This window comes from Octopus sinensis, linkage group LG2 (genome assembly GCF_006345805.1).
Source record: "Octopus sinensis linkage group LG2, ASM634580v1, whole genome shotgun sequence".
Taxonomy (NCBI): Eukaryota; Metazoa; Mollusca; class Cephalopoda; order Octopoda; family Octopodidae; genus Octopus; species Octopus sinensis.
In genome coordinates, this window is record NC_042998.1 from 143,488,265 (window position 1) to 143,505,764 (window position 17,500).

Consider the following 17,500-nt stretch of genomic DNA (forward strand, 5'->3'; position numbering starts at 1 on the left):
CTTCCAGAACGAGGCTCGTCTTCTAGGCTTTAGTTTCCGACCCGGAGTTTCTGAAATCACGGTTGACACTGGCTTATGTTTATTGTCCGATCCCCATATATTAATATTCCTTACACTTTCCGTTGCGTTATTGCCTTTATTGAACTCATAAAGCAAAATACACCGAATATGCTCCTTTGTCACTTCCATTATAACTGAAAAAATAATTGTTAAAATTGAGCTGCTCTCTTCAAAACTTGCACCAAGAATAAGTACAAGGAAAAATTACTACCTGCTTTTATAGCAAGTTGATGCAGATAGTTTATCCCGTCCACCTCCGACTTTTAGTTCATGCAACTGAAAACCGCATTATTTATGGGATGGCCCAATATGTATGTATACACACACACACATATACACACACACACACAAATACACACACACACACACACACACACACACACCACACACACACACACACACACACACACATATATATATATATACGACAGGCTTCCACAGTTTCATAAAGATATACACGCATAAATATATGCACACTTACATTCAGATAAATATATATACACAACATGCCTCCACACAATTTCCATCTACTTTATTCATTCACAAGGCACTACTCGACCAGAAGCTATACGAGAATACATATACTCAGGGTGCCGTGTTGTGAAAATCCAAAAGTCGAAATCCAAAACTACGCGGTTGCAAAGCGATCATTTTAACCACACAGCCATGTCTACGCCTATTGTATCTTTGAAAATGATTCTGTTTGATTTAGGCTGATCTAGCACTAAACAACAACAACAAAACAAAAACACTGCTCATACACTTTACTGCACTAGCATGCATACTATACAGATGTGGATTATTGTTTGTTTTTACATTAATACAAGCCACAAATTTATACGTCAGGGAAGAGAGTAATCAATTAAATCGATATTACTAGCCTTTAGTTTATAGGCCACAACAGGGGAAAAGGCAAGTTTGCTCCAAAAGACTTTCAAATAAAAATGTTCAAGAACAGCATTAAATACTTCTGATGCCCCACTACCTATGTCTTTCTTGCTTTTTATTTCCTTAAGCCTTAGGACTGCCGGTTTCCATGACGTATATAAATGGCCGAGATCCCAAAATTACCTCTGAATGGGATACCGGTCTGTTACAGGGTTCGAGGTCAGCAATTTTGAAAGTAAGGGTAAGTCGGATACATCGATCCTAGGGATTGAACATGGAATGTAAAGACCCGGAAGAAATACCACTAAGCACTTTTGACCGACCTGCTAACGATTCTGCCAGCACGCCGCCTTGCTGCCAATGTAGGAAACTATAAAATAATACATATGCTGCAAACCTGAAATTCTGTAGGGGAGACGGGTATTTGTGATATTGAGTTCCCTACAAACGTCTAGAAGTTCGTTTCGCTAAAAACGTCGAGAAGTTCTGAGTTCGATCTTACTAGGTGATATCTTGGGTAAATGTGATTTTTTTATAACCTCCAATCGCTCGAAGTAAATACCATAGAATACAATAGAAATATAGAGGTAAACGGAAATTAGGTAAACGGAAACTGCACAGAAGCCTATGGGATGGATTTTACTAGTAATGCAAAAGGTACAGCCTTGTCACAACGATTCTGGCTGGAAATTAGGTAAAACGGAAACTGCACAGAAGCCTGTGGGGTGGATTTTACTAGTAATGCAAAAGGTACAGCCTTGTCACAACGATTCTGGCTGGAAATTACGTTAAGGGTGCACATGTTTGTGGAATACTCAGCCACTTACACGTCAGTTCGATGAGCAGGTAATTCAGTTGATCGAACAATTGAATACTCGTCGTTGAAAGTGACGGAGAACCAACTAGCCAGTAGTATATATAAAAAAGGCATCAAGCGAAAATTGACACCAATTCATAATCTCGTCTCTGCTGAGAGTATTTTCGCTCTTGTTAACCCAAATACAATACACTACAAATCATACATACATACATACACACACACACACACACACACACACACACACATACATACATACATACATACATACATACATACATATATACATACATGCATGCATACATACATACATACATACATACATACACACATACATACATACATACAGACATACATGCCATCTTGATGCAGGATCTTTCGCTATAAGGTGGGAAGGCACAGGGACCTAGTGGACTGATATTGGTACAAGAAGCTGACATTTTATAGAAACCAATTGATGTATATGTTCAAAAGGACTATGGAAGATCAGACTGATATACCACATTGGCTTGTTACAGCAAGGACAAATCTTGTTGCCAAAAACGAAATCACCGAGATGGCAGGAAACTACAAGCACATTGCTTGCCTGAGCATTATATACAAACTGTACACAAGTTGCCTCAACCAATTCCTCCAGGACCATTGTGAGTCGAACAACATTGTGACTGATGAACAGGCTGGTAGAAAGAAGGGAGTGTGGGTATGTGTCGATCAACTTTTAATAAACAAAGCTGTACTGTCTGAAGTAAGAAAACAACGCAGAAACCTTGTGACAGTATGGCTTGACAATAAGAAGGCATTCGACTTTGTCCCTCATTCATGGCTGTTGAAGTGCTTACATCTGGCAAAGGTACCTACTACTTTAATTGTTGCTATATAGGGACTCACAAAGACATGGACAACTATTCTCACCCTTCCAACTGAGAACATAATAATTGTTTCTAATAGTACAGGCATCACAAAGGGAATATTCCATGGAGATAGCATTTCTGTACTTCTTTTCATTTTGGCATTGAATCCATTGTCGTTCCTACTACAGAAAACAAATGGTTACATGCTAGGATCTTCAACTGCCAGAAATATCAATGTAACTCATAATTTCTTTGTAGACGACCTGAAGATTTATGCTAAAAGTGTTAACAATGCCAAAATACAACTGGAATTAATAGCAATATTTTCAGCTGATATAGGCATGGAATTTGGCCAAAAGGAATGTTCATATTTGGTTATAGAACGAGGTAAGTCAGTCCCCCAGACCCAAAACCTGTGCAGCAATGATATCTTTATCTCACCCATTCCACACAAAGAATATTGTTTCACCAAGGTTTGCAGGACATGTATGTATGTATATATGTATGTATGTATGTATGTATGTATGTATGTATGTATGTATGAATGTATGTATGTATGTATGTATGTACGTATGTATGTATGTATGTATGTATGTATGTATGTACGTATGTATGTATGTATGTATGTATGTATGTATGTATGTATGTATGTATGTATGTATGTATGCATAGACGAAAATGTATCATATGAAGGCAGTGTGAATAAAGATACAGTGACCCGATAATATTACACCAGACTTAGGAAAATATGGCAGTCGGAACTCTCCTCTTACAACAAAGCAAAACATATATCCCACAATGCATTTGCAGTACCAGTGCTGATCCCAACATTTGGGATACTTGATTGGTCTGCAGAGGAAATCCACTCCATAGATATCAAAACCCGCAAAATCCTGACAACAACTGGCAACTTCCACAGAAATAGTGATGTTGACAGGTTCTACCTAAGAAGAAATGAAGGTGGTAGAGGCCTGAGATCAGTGCAGACGGCCTTCGAATGCCGTATGGTATCACTCAGGCAGCACCTGCTGAACAATAGCAGCAGAAATAAATATATTAATTCAGTCCTGAAAAGTGAAGTGAGTAACATAGTACGAGTTGGCACCTTTAATGTTTTTGGTCTTTAATTATTATTATTATTATTATTATTATTATTATTATTATTATTATTATTATTATTATTCTATGTTTGACTTTTGCTTTATGTCTGTACAAGTTGGCTCCAAGTCTTACCCAGAGACCTCAAGAGACAACAGGTTGGAAGTTCTGTGCCATATATTTGGTTTTTTTTTTTTTTTGTGTTGTACTAGTGAATGTCTAATACATAAAAATAAAAAAATAAATACATAAATTTAAAAAAACAAATAAAACAAATAAAAAGTCAAATCATCATCATCATCATCATCATCATCATCATCATCATTATTATTATTATTATTATTATTATTATTATTATTATTATTATTATTATTGAGTGAGAGAGCAATGCATGCCATCAAAGTGACACTGGGGTAAAATATAAGAAGCCCAATATACCCATCATGATTACCTGTCTGATAAGGGTGCACCAAGCACATGCATCACAACTATGGTGATCTCATATCAAAATTAACAGAACATGACCTTGCATGTAGGGCCCAGTTAGAATTTTCTTCGGGTCAATTAGACCATCCCTCTCAAAAGGTCCCTGAATAAGGGTTGATTAAGGACGTTGAACGAAACGCCCATGTTTCCAGAGGTGAATTATCCAAACCCCAAAGAATTCCTCTCAACACTTATTATGCTTCCCCACTACTTCTACTGGTGATCAGAAATGCACATATCATTAGCCACTAAGGAACATGCTCAACGAGTTAAGCCCAAACAACTGACAAGCAAATTTGTGGTATTGAGCAGAATATTTGCTGAAACTTGCAGATTCGTTAGCACACCTGGCAAAATGCTTAGGGCCATTTCGTCCGTCTTTACATTCTGAGTTCAAATTCCACCGAGGTCGACTTTGCCTTTCATCCTTTTGGGGTCGAGAAGTTTAGTACGAGTGGAACACTGGGGTCGATGTAATCAACTGCTCCCCTACTCCCAAATTTTAGGCCTTGTGTATTTTCTCATCTTCATCATCATCATCATCATCATCATCATCATCATCAGTTTATTTGTCAGAGTTCTTTCATCACACATTCTTTGACCTCTTCAACGACTTTCTGTTCCACGTGTATCCCTATCTGTGCATGCATTTACGTCTGTATCTTTGTGTGTGTGTGTGTGTGTTTAGTATGTGTCTATGTGTTTAATATGTGTATCTTGTGTACGTGTATATGGGTTTGTACATTACACAGTGTATATAAGCTTTCGTAATTGGCCGGCAAAGTTCTTGCGACTCTTGATGTAAATTCGTGTCTTAAAACGTATTTTGTTGTATCTCAAGAGGGTCATTGTGCCAATAATAAACACACGCACTGGTTGTATTTCATTCCTTTATTATCTATCAATTTGTTAACTACTCAACCAATTAACTACTAAATAGTTTCACTAATCGTTCGATTAATGAATGAATGAATGAATCAATCAATCAATCAATCAATCAATCAATTAATTTGTCAATCAGTTACGCTTGTCAAAGTTCTTTCGTCGCCATTTGCGACTTCATCAATGATATGCCCTCTCTACTCCAGGTCTGCTTCAGGTTTGTCTCAGAAAGAGACAGGCCTGAAGCAGACCGGGAGACGAAAGAACTTTCACAAGCCTCTTTGACTGATTAACCGTACGATTAACCAAATAATCGAACGCTTACTTGGTTAAATAGTGAACCAATTGAAAAATAAATAAAGAAGTGAAATAGAACCAGTGCGAGTATTTATTATTGGCATAATTACCCTCCAAAGAATCAACACAATTATATAAGCAAATGTAATAGTTTTTCTTGTTAACAAACTTACATAAAACAAATGGTTCTGTATTTTGTGTGATAATTTTGATTTATTTGCTTATAGAACGAAAGAAGAGATAGCTAAAGGAAATATATTTTTAACATTTTAACATGAAAGGAAGGAAAGAAAATATGGAAGAAATTGAATTGAAGAACGTAAAGTCAAAGAGAGAAAAGTTATTACTTTTACACAAGTGAATACAATAGAAATATAGATTCGGAAAATGAAACAAAAATGATGATGATGATAATGAAAGTGATGATGATGATGATGATGATGACGACGACGACAACAACAACAACAACTCTGTTTTCAATTCCATAAAGTTAATGAAACTAATCATGCATTAATTGAAATGACGATTACGAATATTGAAGCAGAAAAAGACGGATATTTAATCTCTGAATACATTTATTTCAATAATCTGTGGAATAAATAGAATATCGGTTTATTTCTTCTCGAATAAAAACTGCCGAGTGTTTGAGATGTCTCTTATCGGTTTTCTGGTGTTATTGGTGCAGTTAGTTACGGAATGGTTTCTATGGCATCGATAATTAGGATAATGTCGTAGATGTCGCAGGCTAACTGAAATAGAAAGCGAAAAGGAAATTGTAAGATAAGAGAGGCTAGATCTGAGTTCTGGAGGTAGGGGAGGGTGATGAACGGTTGGAAAAAATTATTAATTCAGCATTTGAAAAAAGCTATGACAACAACCAAGTTAGTGATAGTATGAAGTGGGTGATATATGAACACGAAGTGATTGAAGGATCAAGAATATTAGAAGGCCGTGTAAGTTTTGTTGAAGAAACATGACGATGGATCAAATATACTTGGAGGACGTAAATGAACAATAAGTTGGTTATCAAAAGATTTGTTTTTGTTTCATTTTACTGGATGCAATTTATGAAGTATAAGAATATAATAAGTTGCGTAGCCTAGTGGTTACGGTGTTACATTCACTATCGTAAGTTTATGGTTTCTATTCTCGGACTGGGCTGTGCATTGTGTTCTTGAGCAAAACACTTCAGTGAGTCCTCAGGCACCTCCTCAACAGGGTCCTATCAGAAGCAACCGTCGTTACATTTTCCTGCTAGATTGCCAAGCGTAACCAACTGAAACTTTGGATATTATCCAACCATTTTGTGCTTGATCTACCCCTACGTTTCTAGCCAGTTTGTTCGGCTTGAAGAATCCGTCTTGTGATATTTTCCTACGACACTCTGACCACATGTCCGTAGTACTGAAGCTGTGATCCCTAAATCCTGGAGAGACACCTTGATATTCGGAGAAACTCCTTTTTCGGTCGCTTGCATTCAAGATCGTACTCTTTTGATCATTACCCAACGTTTGATCATTACCCAAGCTGAAAGATAGGCTCGGAAACCGAATTGAAGATTACAAGTCTTTTTTTTTTTTAAAAACCTCTACTCTTCTGAGGACTGAATATTTGAGCGGGTGCATTACTGTACCAGCACCGACAATTCCAGCATCCAATTCGGCCACAATATCTCAAAGAAAATCATGAACTTAGAAGGAATGGGAAAGTGACCAACACGTCAGATCTACTTCCGAAAACGTCATGTCAGCGACCAGTTTTGGGGATCTCACATTGACCTACCTAGCCATATTCGACTCCACAGAAGTTTAATCTAGTGGACAACCATCCTTGCTCCCAAGGGATTGCTATGGTGTAATTTAACAGTAACGGCGTAGAAAATCAGTGGCGTGTGACCATGTTGTATAGGTCTTCGAACGGCTCCAGTGTTCAATGTTTCAAATATACTCTGGTGTAACACTATTTTGACGTAGCTGTTTCGTTTGTTCCGGTCAGAAATGTAAGCCATTCTGTCGGGTACTACGTGAAGGTAGGAATCTTGTTAGGATGCTTTTGGTATTGTTATCCAAGTCCTTTTTGCAGCTGATGTTTAATCCTTGCTCAATAATGTTCCACTCGTGGCCATCTCATTTTATATAAGGCACAGTGTATTCAGGACTATATTATCTTTAAACCTTTCATCTCGTCGTATTTAAAGCTTCGTGCATTTAGGACTATATTAGCCAATATGTTTTTTCTTAAAGGTTGAATGAAATTTGAGGGGATTTGGTTGTTACTTCTAGCAAATCGCACGACTTAACTGAGGCACATTCGTTGGCTTGTAATATCGCTTCTCATGTTGGCGCTAGTAGTGATGGCTGCGGTTGGATTACTGTTCATATTGTTTGTGTTGTAGTTGAAATTGCTACTGCCGCTGCTGCTGCAACTGCCCTCGCTGACAATAACGATGACGATAACTATGTCAGTGATGATCATGAGAAGGAGGATGGTGGTGGTGATGATGATGATGATGATGATGGTGTGGAAGAGAGTGAAAAAGAAGAGGCTGGTGGTAGTGGTGGTGGTGGTTGTTCAGCTGAAATTGATGCTGTTTTTTTTTGGTATTGTTATTGATACTACTTCTGCTTCTCTTTTATGTTTTGTTGTTGTTAGTGTTGCGTTTCGCATTACATAACCTGCTGCTACTATTGCTGCTGTTGCTGTTGTTTCTGTTTTTGCTGCCATTTCTGTGAATTCAGTCATTGCATGCTATTTTTGGCATTTCTTGCTGCTGTAATTTTTTTTTCTGCAGTTGTTGCAGTTGTCAGAATTGTACATTTTTATATTGTTGCTGTTGTTGTTGCATGTCGTTGCTGCTATTGCTGTTGTGTGTTTTTTCTGCATTTTTTTTTTAGTGTTGTTGTTGTTGTTGCTACGGTCCTGGCTATAACGTAGCTGCTTCCTTTTGTTCATTTCGGGTGGATGGTTTTATGACGTCGGGTGAGGGCACTTCAGAAATTGACTAATATCAGGGTGGCGAAGGAACGGCAGGCGGGTGGGGTTTAAGAAGGAGACAGAAATTGTGATATGAAGAGGAAGGTTCATTGATAGAGCTGTATATTGAGAGAGAAAGACAGAGAAAGATAGATAGATAGATAGAGGGGGCAAAGTGAGAGAAGGGAGAGAGAGAAGAGGGAGAGAAAGTGTATGTGAAGGAGGGAAGCATACACACACATACGTAAATGTGTATATATGTGTATGTGTATATATATATATATATATATAATATATATATATATATATATATATACATACATACATATATGTATATACATATGTATATATATATGTGTGAATATATATATATATATTATATATATATATATATATATATATATATATATATATATATATATATATACATACATATGCATACATATACATACGCAAATAACTATATACATATATACACAGATACATACATACATATATGTATGTACACACGCCCATATATATATATATATATGCATATGTGTGTGCCTGGATGTGTGTATATATGTATAAACGAGTGAAATAGAGAAGGGAAAAGAAAGAAAGAGAGGATGAGGGAAGAAAGAAAGTCCGGCGAAGGAGAAAAAGACAAAGAAATTTTCCCAAAAACTTTAATTGAGAAAAAAATGGAGAAGAAGAAGAAATTGAATGAAAAATCTTAAAGAGGAAACTGATGAAGAAGTTGGTAAAACAAACGAAAAGAAATTGAAAAAATACGAATTGAGATAAAAGAAAACAGAAAAAATATGATAAAAATAGTGAAAAATAGTACAAGGTAAATGAATAACAAACACGAAAAAATAAAAATGAAGAGAAAATATAAGGAAGAAAGAAATGAACGGAAGGAAAAGAAAAATATTTTAAAAGAGAGATAAAAAGGGAAAGGGAAAACAAGGATGTTAAAGAAAAATTAAATTTTAAAATGGACCCCAAATGAAAAGCGATGAAGCGAAGTTGAATAAAGAGGGAATGACGCCGAATGATATATTAAGTGGAACGAGAGGCTTAGGGAGAAGTAAGGGAGAAAGAGGAGAAGAAATGGGTAGAGATTTAGGAAAGGTAGAAGCTAAAGAGGGAAAATATGAACTTAAAAATTAATGAATTGATGCAGACATAGCTGTGTGGTTAACAAACTCGTTTTGTAATCACAAGGTTTCGAGTTTAGTTCCTTTGCAAGACACCGTGGGTAAGTGTCCTTCCACAATAGCTCTTGACTGGACAGTGCCTTGTGAGTGAATTTGGTCGACAGAAACTGAGGATAAGTATAAATATACCATAGGAATTTAGAAACTTCGAGAGAATTATCGAAATGAAAGGCGGCGAGCTGGCAGAAACGTTAGCACGTCGGGCGAAATGCTTAGCAGTATTTCATCTGTCGTTACGTCGTGAGTTCAAATTCCGCCGAGGTCGATTTTGCCTTTCATCTTTTCGGGGTCGATAAATTAAGTACCAATTACGCACTGGGGTCGATGTAATCAACTTAATACCTATGTCTGTCCTTGTTTGTCCCTTCTATGTTTAGCCCCTTGTAGGTAATAAAGAAATAGGTATTTCATCTGCCGCTACGTTCTGAGTTCAAATTCCGCCGAGGTCGACTTTGCCTTTCATCCTTTCGGGGTCAATTAAATAAGTACCAGTTATCACTGGGGTCGATATAATCGACTTAATCCGTTTGTCTGTCCTTGTTTGTCCCCTCTGTGTGTAGCCCCTTGTGGGCAGTAAAGAAATAAGAATTATCGAAATGATTGGACTTTTTTTTTCTAAACGGTAGAACTTGAAGTAGATAAAACTATAAATATTAGCTTCAAATTTTGGCACAAGTTCAGAAATCTCGGGGAAGGGGCTTAGTCGATTACAATTATCCCATATTCGAGTGGTATTTATTCTATCGACCCCCAAAGGATAAAAGGCAAGTCAACCTCGGTGGTATGTGGACTCAGACGGACGAAATGTCGCGAAGCATTTGTCTGGCGTGTTAACGATTCTGCCAGTTCGCCGCCCTAATAATGATCCTTTCTACTATAAGTACAAGCCCTGAAATTTTAGTTTCTAATTTTAGCACAATCCAGAAATTTCGGAGTAGGGGTTAAGTCGATTACAATCAGTCAGTACTCAACTGGTACTTATTCTAACGACCCCGAAAGGATGAAAGGAAAAGTCGACCTCGGCAGAATTAGAACTTAGAAAGTAAAGACGGACGAAATACTGCTAAGCATTTTGTCCGGAGTGCTAACGATTCTGCCAGCTCAACGTCTTAGATAAAAGTATAAAAAAAGTAGCTAGTAAATATTGGATTGAAAACATTTGGGTAATCCTCGATAGTTTTTATGCAAAAGGCTTTGACTCAATACTGATATGCTTTTTTATAGTTTTATGTGTGAGTGTATGCGTGTGTGTGTATTTGTCTCCCGCCACCGCTTAACAACTGGTGTTGGTTTGTTTGTGTTCCTTTAACTTAATCGGTTAGATAAAAAAAAACCCGCTAGAATAAGTATAAAAAATAAGTACTGAGGTCGATTTTTTCGACTAAAAGCTTCAAGTCGGTACCTTATGGCGGTCCAATGACTGAAACAAATAAAAGATAAATTTATAAATAAATGACTAAAAGCCACAAAAAAGAAAGTCACGAATATTGAGAGCGAAAAATAGTAAAGAAAAAGCTGAAAATATTTTATAGCTTGAAATATGAAAGCCACGAAAAACAAATATATAAGTGAAATAAAATAAAATGAAATTAAGAGTGAGTGAGCGAAAAAAAAATGAATTAATTTCTGAAAGAAAGCGAAGTCTTTCCTCCACCTCACCCTTATATAGGTGCAGGCGTGGCTGCATGGTAAAAAGCTTGCTTCCCAACCACATGGTTCTGGGTTCAGTCCCATTGCGTGGTACATTGGACAAGTGTCTTCTACTGTAGCAACGGGCCGACCAAAGCCTTGTGAGTGGATTTGGTAGACGGAAACTGAAAGAAACCCGTCGTGTATATATATTGTATATTTATATCTATGTGTGTGACTGTGTCTTTGTTTGTCTCCCCATCACCGCTTGACAACCGGTATTGTGTGTTTATGTCCCCCGTAACTTAGCGGTTCGGCCAAAGAGTCTGGTAGAATAATTACCAGGCTTAAAAAAATAAGTCCTGGGGTCGATATGTTCAACTAAATGCTGGTGTTCCAGCATGGTCGCATTCACATGACTGAAACAAGTAAAAGAATAAAAGAATTAAAGACTATATATCATGAATATAAATTTAGAGGAGGTGCAAAGTCTCTATATAAAAAAAGCAATGGAGAAAGAAGCAGATAAAGCGGGAGGAGATAATTGATAGATAAATAGATAGATAAAAAGACAGACAGACCAAACAGACAGACCAGACAGGCAGATAGATAGTTAGTTAGATAAATAGATAGATAGACACAGAGTTAGATAGATAGATAGATAGATAGATAGATAGATAGATAGATAGATAGATAGATAGATAGATGGATAGATAGATAGATAGATAGATAGATAGATAGATAGATAGACAGACAGACAGGTAGATAGATAGATAGTTAGTTAGATAAATAGATAGATAGACACAGAGTTAGATAGATAGATAGATAGATAGATAGACAGACAGACAATAGATAGATAGACAGACAGACAGATAGATAGATAGATAGATAGATAGATAGATAGATAGATACATACATACATACATACATACATACATACATACATACATACATACATACATACATACATAGAAAAAATAAAGACACACGCACATACACATACAAGTAAAAGAAAGAATGTGCGACAAAGAGGCAACAAATAAATATTCTATGATGTGAAACAAATATAAGAGTTGCCAGAATAAGTGTAGAAATATGACACGAAACAACAATCAGAGAATGTGTACAATGAAACAAACATGCAAAGATACACACACACACACATATATATATATATATATATATATATATAAGTATGCATGTATGTATGAGTATATGTATGCATGTATGTATGTATGTATGTATGTATGTATGTATGTATGTATGTATGTATGTATGTATGTATACATGCATGTATATATGTATGTATATGTATGATTTGCAAATATACATAAGAATTATACATAAATATAAAAAGTAAAAAGTAAAAAGTTATGCAATAAATATAAATATATATATATAAAATTAAAAATACACACACACACACACACACACATATATATATGTATATATAAAAACAAAAAAAGTAGGATGTGTTAATAAGAATTACATATAAATAATATTGTATAAAGAAAAGTAAAAGATATGCAATTAAAAGGTATAAATATATATATAAAGTAAAATTAAACATATATACACATAAAAAAGAAAAGCTATATACATATTTACAGACATTTTGTTGGATGGCCGTTGACTGTTCAGAAGTTCATCCGCCCTTTGACTGGTATTATTTTTCATCCCGCAGGGTGTCCAACAACACCCTCCTCACCAAGCAAGCCTGGTGGGGTTGCCAGTTTAGTGGCCGACGACCCGACTATGCGACAGGTTGTACTGGATTACATGTAACCAGTAGCACTCAAAAGCGACCTCACATATATATTTAGAACTACAAAGGTATTTAAACGTTTTGACAAAATGCGGGCAAGTACCTTCCCAACCACAGACAAAAGCGAAATCCCACGAAAATTACTACACAGATCCTTTGACCTCGATTTATACAAGGAGACTAAAATGGCATCAATCCAGTCTTGCGGCACTTTCTCAGTTCTTCAACAGCGACAAATTAATATATTTAAAAGTTCAAACATTTTGTCACCCCCATATTTCAAGACTTCTGTACATGTTCCATCAGATCCTGGAGACTTATTGTTATTCAGCAAATAAATGTCATTTAGAGTGGGCTCAAATGCCATCTTTTCTATAACTGGAAAGTGTTCAATTTTTTCTATCGTCCTCATGTCAACGGATAATGGGTTATTCAAAAGTGCAGAAAAATGTTCTATCCAACGCTTATGAATAGAAGCAATGTCAGTCAGAAGAAAACATCCATTTGCTGTTCTCACTGGAGCTATTGAGGAAGATTTTGGGCCATATACCTCCTTAACATAAGAGTACAAACCCTTGGCATCATTGCTTTCAGCTGCTTCTTGTGCCCCTTTTGCTCTATCATTCCACCATTTCTGTTTAATTTTCCTTAGAGCAGTCTGCAATTTCCTTTTCAGCTTTCTGTAAGTTTCGTTTGAGTTGGGATTCAAGGACTGAGAAAGAAGTGTTTTGCCTAAATTTTGTTTTTCTAAAAGTAGATCATGAATTTCTGCTGATCTATCTGAGAACCAGTCACTGGATTTATGAGATTTAAATCCCACAGACAAACTTGCAGCCTGAAATATTTTTGTTTTGAAATCTTCCCATAGATTGTTTGGGTCAAGATTGATACTTTCTATAGCTTCGTGGAATCTTTGCGAGTTGATAATTTAAAGTTTGCAACATTCAACTTTTTGGGTACCTTACGAACAGACTGTTGATTTTTAGGCATTATCGAAAAATCTATTTTTCCACGGACTAGATGATGGTCAGTCCAGCTCTCTGCCTCTCTCATGGGCCGAACGCTAGAAGCACCTTTCATATCATGTTTTCTGATCAGAATATAATCTATGAGATACCAATGCTTAGATCTCGGGTGCATCTAGGTGGTTCTATATTTATTTTTCAGAATGTTGACGACAACCAGATTAGATTATTCTCAGTATAAAACATCAAAAGAGCTATTCCATTTTTATTGCATTTCCAATCCCATGTCGACCTAAAACAGGCCATAGTCCTTTCCATCTCCTGCATTGAAATCTCCCAATATGACCAGCTTGTCAGAAATTGGTAATTTCCTCAATAGGACATTGTTGGTGCATAAATACTGACAACGGTATTTACTTTTGTTAGTTTAATACGGCATGACATGATTCATTCAGATATACCACTTGGAAGCCCTGCAATGGAGGATACTAATGTATTCTTGAGAGTAAATCCAACACCACATTATCTACGCTGACCCTTAGGTAGGCCTCTCCAAAAGATAGTATAACCATAAGTAGATTCATTTACTTGACCCTCACCAGAGAGATGAGTTTCAGAGAGCGCAACTATATCAAGGGAATATTTCTTGAGCTCACATGCAATAAGTGCAGTACGCCTTTCTGGCCTGTTGTTGAAATTATCATCAAGAAGTGTGCGCACATTCCATCAACCGAAATTCAAAGGATGTTTATTTTTACTTTTTCTTGAAGATTGTTTGATCACAGTGGCAGGATGACGAACGGGTCCAGCCTGTGATATACTGGGACACCTGCTGAGCCAGACCTGTTCCCCTGACGTTCCTAAGCCTTTTTCGCCATATACTGAATCTGTTTGAGGCATTTTAGAGTAAGTTACAAGTGCATTTTTAGGTTTCTGCCAACCAACCAAATTCAATGGTTTTACTAAGATTTGGAGTACAGGAAGTACCTGTGCAGATGAATAATTTTCAGTGGGTGTAGCTTGCACTGCATTACCCCTACCTATTGGCCCAAGAAGACTTTCGCCGGTGTGACATGAAAATTGACAAAACCAGGAACTTCTAAGATCTCAGGTTCTATTTCGGAGATTTCCTTCTCCTAGGTAGATTACCAACCAAGGTTAAAGAGCTTCTACCTGCCCATTCCAGACACCAAACCGCCACTCCCATTCCAGACACCAAATCGACACTCAGACACTCTATAAAGGGATCAAATATCACTCCGGTGACCGACGCGGAGTAGCTCATTCATAGAAGAAAAAAATGTTTTTATAATTCCAAATATAGTATCTGCGTCTCTGTGTGGTTTTCGTTCATCCAGGGACACAGCTGATTGTATCTTTATTGTCAGACAATTACAATAAAAGTGAATTGAACAGAATCTTGCTCTATACCATTGCTTTGTTGATCTGAGCAAAATATTCGATACTGTTAATGGAAATGCTCTGTGGCTAATTCTAAGGAAAATAGGTTGTCCAGAAAAATTTCTAAACATGGTCAGATATGAAAGCTAGAGTTAATTTTGGTGGTAGGCTCTCTGAATCTTTTGCTGTGGAAAATGGAGTAAAGCAAGAAGACCTTGATGCACTCACCTTCTTTGCAATATACTTTGCTGTTGTGTTGTCACATGCTTTTCAAAACTCTGAGGAGGGCGTTTACATAAAATATCGAACAACAGGAATGCTTTTAATCTGACCAGACTGACATTCAAAACGAAGGTTTTTACTCCACTCATTAGGGAATTTTTGTATGCTGACGATTACGATCTTGTCAGTCATTCTGAAACAGGTCTGCAAACTCTTGTATCTGCATTTGATTCAGCTTGTGATGATTTGGGCTTGACCATCAACTTGAAAAAAACAGTTGTAATGCATCAACCTGCGTGTGGTGCTGTTAGTAACCCCACTAAAATTTTTGTTAAGGGAAAGTTACTTGAGGTTGTCGATTCGTTCGTCTACCGTGGAAGCTCTGTTCAAAATGATGGAAATCTTGGTACAGAAATACAGCTGAAAATTCAAAGGCAGCAACAGCAGTTGGTGGCTTGGAGTCATTCGTTTGGTGCCAGCGACATATAAATATGAATACAAAGCTGGCTCTTTACAAATCATTTGTCTTACCATCCCTGTTGTATTCATGTGAAACCTGGACTTGTTAGGAAAGGCATTTTAAACCGTTAGAACAATTCCACCAAAAATGCCTTCATCGCATTTTAAAAATTTAATGGAGTTCTTTTACTCCAAACGAAGATGTTCTTGCATCTACAGGCATCACCTCAATTAAGGCTATGATTTAGTGGAACCAATCGAGAAGGTGTGGCCATATTGTTCGAATGGTAGATGAACGCATGTCGAAACAGCTGTTTTATGGTGAGTTTGCAGAGGAGAAATGCTATCGACGTAAACCTAAAAAAAGGTTTAAGAATGGCATATGGACTACTATGAAGTCACTTGGAATGGTTCCAGAAGATATAGAAACCCTTCTGATCGAGTTGGATGGCGAACAAAGGTGTGGAGTGGAGTAAAATCATTTGAAGAGGCCAGGATAACGTAAGACTCAAAAGAGATCTAAGGAAGAAAGTAACGATCGAGAAGGTGAATGACAATGAACTTTTTGTGTGCACAGTCTGTGATAGACCATGTCTGTCTTTGGCTGGCCTCAAATCTCATCTGCGAACTCATGGAAAACGAACCTCCACCAACTATTCTGACTATATGTCTTTGTACACCTTTAATTGCAGTGTATGCCAGAAGGTTTGCAAATCCAACGGAGGCCTCAAAAGACATGTTAAGATCCACAAAGAGCAGAACTCACCTGCAGGTATTGGTGGTCCAAATCAGAGGTGCAATCTATGTGGGTGTCTTTTCAGAACATTGTCTGGTTTAAAAAGTCATATCAGACGCCATGATGGTGCTAAGGTGTGGTAAAACAGGAGATGGTAAAACTCTGTATAAGGAGTAGACAACCATCATGTATGTACAAATGAATGTATGTCTGCATGTATGCATATCTATGTATCAATCTCCCCCCTCTCTCTCTCTGTATATATATATATATATATATATATATGTGTGTGTGTGTGTGTGCGCGCGCGCAAAAACGCACAACGCAGACGCAACAGTGTCACACAAATACTTTAAGCACAAACACACACATTCGCTCACACACTAGTCGCACAAAATATACACGCACATATTAGCTGCAACACACGTGTTTGCACACACACACACACACACACAACTGATAACCTCACACTCGTTAGACTTATACGTTAGACAGCTTTACACACTCTCATATGTATACACACATCCTCACACACGCACACACACATCGTTCCACATACATCGTACTCACATACATACACATACACACGCTCCCATCATACGCATGTGCATGTTTGTCTACACACACACACATACGCGTTCGCCCATACATACATATACACACGCACACACTGCCTTCACACACACACACACACACCCTTTAGGTAGCTTACTTGTCACCAACCCTTACTTCCGGTCAATGCAACATGTGAAACCATTCATCTAGACAC